The 4,175-nt window shown below is 66.5% G+C and overlaps 1 protein-coding gene across 1 annotated transcript in view; it reads left to right on the top strand.

The window, feature by feature from the left end:
- Positions 1–792: 792 nt before the first annotated feature.
- FGFR2 (fibroblast growth factor receptor 2) overlaps positions 793–4,175 on the top strand; it is a 76,891-nt gene continuing 73,508 nt past the window's right edge. Inside the window, 1 exon segment of the mRNA XM_080687844.1 lies at positions 793–1,250. The gene's annotated coding sequence lies outside the window, so the exon portion shown is untranslated.

Raw genomic sequence — 4,175 nt, 5'->3', positions numbered from 1 at the left:
ACAGGACTAAACACCACCTCGTGGTTGCAGTTTTTGACTTTTTTTTTTAAATAAGGGAGTCAGATTCAAAGTCAGGCTCTGCCAGGAACCAGCTGTGTGGCGCCCCCGCCACCCCCCCAGATTCCTTCTCCTCTCTCATCCTCACTTTCCTCATCAGAAAACGGAGACCATGACTCCACGGGGGCGGGGGGGGGGGCGGGGTGCGGATCAGAAAGAATAACCTCCTCAGCGCGCCCTCCCCACGCAGGGCCTCTATGAATACTCGCTGCTTCTCCCGTCGCTATTGTTTGGGGACGGGACATGCCACGTCCTGCAAACGCGTCCAGGTGGCTTCCTCTCCTCCCCACGTTTCACGCGCGTTAAATGTCTCCCCCCCTCCCCCCCCCCACCCAACAGCGCGTCGATGCATGTCAGTCTCTTGGGGGGTGGGGCGGGCGTGCCGTCATTTGTTTTCTGACCTGAAATGCAACAATGTAACGCCATCGCCCGGCCAACCGACCCCCGGTCAGGCTGACGCCCGGGATGGAAGGGACCGGCCTGACTCGCGGAGGATGCCCGCGGCGTCTCTGGGTCCCGACCGCGGCCCGGCCCCCTCGCCTTCCCCGCCGGCGCCCCGCTCCGGCCGCTCGGAGGCTCGGGAGCCGCGCGGAGTCCGGGCGGCGGGGCGCGCGGCGCTGATTGGCGGAGCGGGCGCCCCGTCCAGGAAACGGCTCGGGTTTCAGGGGGCGTGACCCACGGGGAGGGGCGGCGCGGGCGGCGGCGGCGGCGGCGGAGGAGAGCGGGGAGCGCCGCGCAGAGCCGAGCGAACGAGCGAGCGAGCGGGCTGGCTGGCGGGCGACGGCGGCGGGTGCGGCGGCCACGAAGCTGGGGCGCCGCGAGGTCTGCGCGCGGCGTAGCTGGCCCGGCGCTGCGACTGCTCTCCGGGCTGGCGGGGCCCGGGCGCGCCGAGGCCGCCGCTTCCCTGCGCGCTCCGAGCCTCCGCGAGTTGCGAGCAAAGTTTGGGGGAGGACACGCCGAGCCCGAGTCCTTTCTTCCTCTCGCTCCCCGCATCTGAGCGCAGCCCGCGGCGTCATGCCCGCGCCGCCCCGCAGCCTGGGGCGCGCGTAAAGCTCGGAACCTTGGCGCCGGCGAGGACCCCAGGACCCACTCGTTCCTTGTTGGGAGTTTCCCCGGAACCCGTCGCCGCCTCCATCCCGACCCACGCCGGGCGCGGGGACCGAACCGATCGCCGCGGAGCGTTGCCATTCAAGGTAATCGCCGCGTCGGGCGCCTCAGGAGCCTCTCCAGCGGGGAGACGGGCGCCGTGGGAGCCCGGGCGGAGCCGGAGGAGCGGGGGGCCGGCGCCGAGGCTGCTCCCTGTGCCTCCCTCTGGCTGCTCAGGGGATGGGAGCTGGGTGCGTGCGGACCGCTGGGGTTTGGGGAGCGCTGCCTCCACCACTCCGGCCAGATGCTGGCATCGGTGCCCGCCGCTGCCGCCCGTCCCTGTCACACCCCCCGCGGGCGCGACCCTCCGACCCCAGAGCCGGCGGGTGAGGCAGGGCTGCCCCGCTGGTGGCACGGCCCCCGCAGGTCCGCGCTCAGAAGGGCATCTAAGGGGTCCCTCGTTCCAAGGCCCGGGGGACGCCTGCCCTGTCCCCTCCAGGCCCCGGCGGGGGGGGGGGCCCTTCCCCGGGAAACCCCCGGGAAGGAACCGCTGGAGCGCGGGGGGCGGGGGGTGTAGATTTGGCGATGCGCGGGGGAAGGTGACCCCTCTGGGGACGGGCTGCTTCGGTTCTGCGACTTCAGTGCCGGGCGTCCCTCGCCCGCCCCGCGCCCGGGGCTAGGGGGCGACCTGCACCGACTCTTGGAGTTCCAGCCGCTGCGCGCGGAGATGTCGAAAGCGCAGGCGAGTCCCCACTTGCGCGCTCATTCTTCCCGCGGCCGGGCGGCTCCGGGAATCCGCCGCGGGCCCCGCGAGGCGCCGCCACCACCGACCTCCCAGCGCGGGGTCCGGCCCGGGGGGGGGGGGGCACGAGGCTCCCTCCGCCGCTCCCCCTCGCCGCCCGCGCCTCGCACCCTCCTCTCCGCCGCCTTCCTCTCGCCCCGGATTCCATCAGACCTGCTCTCCGAGGCAGACCTGCCGTCCCACTCGGGGCACCTATGCCGCGTTCGATGAGACGCTATCAGCCTTTAAAACCCCATTGTGCGCGGGTCCCAAATCCCTGCAAATCTTGCTCGGGCCCGGGACTCATTTTCATCTGAAAAGCCCGTTTAGTTTGAATAGAAGGGCAATCAGGCGCCCCTCTCGCTTTCCCTGGAATGCCAATTAAAATGCAGATTTCTCCGAGTTCTGCAGCGCGGGAGCTGGGGCAAAACAGGATATTCCAGGCCAAACGAGGAAAGAAATGCTGCCTCGAAACCGGGGTGGTGGTGGTGGCGGCTGCGGGGCCCAGAGCCCGCTGCGGGTCCGCCTCCCGCCCACAGGCGTCAGGGAGCGGGCTGTGGGCCCCGGGCCAGCCTGCGCTTTCTATTTTTTGAGGTTTTGGTGTTTTTTGAGGAATCATCCCGCAGCCCCATCCCATGGGACCCCTTGATAGCGACCTCCCCTGCCCAGCGCTGGGAGAGGGGCAGTGCCAGTGAGGCGTGGGCCTGGACACAGACCTGCCCCTGGGGGCGGCGGGGGGGGGGCCTGGGCACCCCTCCCCCAGGGCACGGTTCCCTTTCCTGATAGGAAACCCCAGAAGAACAAAGCGCAGTGGGGCTCAGCAGCGAGGGCCGAGGGACAGACAGCGAACCACACAGGGGTGGGAGCCCATGAGGGCCGGCAGTGTTGGCTTGCCTTCTTGGGGTTCAGGGGGGTTTGGGAATGTTCTGGTTCTTGGAGGGGCCCAGGATAGACCCATAGGGACCACCCCCAGCCAGGCTCTCCCCTGCTCCCTGGGCCTGCCTTGAGGGGGGCAGGCTTGTGCCGAGGGTGGGAATGGACCAGGGAGCGGGTGGTCTCCAGGAGCCATCCATCATGGTGACAACGCCTGCCCCCTGAGAAGAGAGTCCCCTTTCAAGGGGAGATAAACACGCTGCTTTCACTGAGGCCTCCGACTCCAGGAAGGATTATGGTATTGAAGGCAGGAAGCCGCCGGGATGGTGGCTGCCCCGCGGCCTGCTGGGCCTGTGTTCCAACACCCGGCCGGGACCTAATGATCCTGCCTAGGAGGTCCCCCCACCCCGGTGTCCCCTCCATCCCCCCCATCCCGGCGTCCCCTCCATCCCCCCCACCCCGGCGTCCCCTCCATCCCCCCCATCCCTGCGTCCCCTGCGTCCCCCCCCCCCCCGTGTCCCCTCCCGTGAGGAGCTGAGCAGACCTGCCACCTCGTCCTCCGAGGGGTTGTTGGGGGCTGCCATGGCGTGGACCTGGGAAAAGGGCTAGAAGTCGCGTTTCTGGGTCCGTCTTGATGGGACAAATGAGCGGCCCGAGACGGAGCCCTGGGAAGCCCCTCTGGGCCGGGACGGCAGGGGAGGCGCCGGGAAGCCGCCGGGCTGAGATCTGCCGGGATTGAAGGTGGCTGGGGGATTGAAGGTGGCTGGGGGATTGAAGGTGGCTGGGGGATTGAAGGTGGCTGGGGGATTGAAGGTGGCTGGGGGATTGAAGGTGGCTGGGGAAGTTGTCGGGGGCAGAGCATTCCCATGCGTTCTGCTGAGCGGATGGATGAGAATGTTTGTGTACTTACCGCCCACATGTATGTGGGAATAGATGTGGAATTATCTTTTGAGGTGTTTAACGTTAAGAGGAAAGAAAAGGTTGGGGGAAAATCCTGCAAGCTATCTTGCAAACACACACACACACTCACTCACACACACTCACATGCACACACACACATGCACACACACTCACATGCACACACACACATGCACACACACTCACAGACACACATGCACACACACAGACACACACACTCTCTCACACTCATACACGCTCACACACATGCACACACACATACACAGACACTCTCTCACACACACTCTTACACACACACATGCGCACACACACACTCTCTCACACTCATACACGCTCACACACACATGCAAACACATACACAGTCTCTCTCTCACACACACACACTCACACATACACAGACTCTCTCACACACACACATGCACACACACTCACAGACACACATGCACACACAGACACACAC

This window comes from Plecotus auritus (assembly GCF_963455305.1).
Source record: "Plecotus auritus genome assembly, chromosome: 9".
Lineage (NCBI taxonomy): Eukaryota > Metazoa > Chordata > Mammalia > Chiroptera > Vespertilionidae > Plecotus > Plecotus auritus.
Note: the sequence above shows the minus strand (reverse complement) of the source record. Positions and strands in the feature narration are given on the sequence as shown.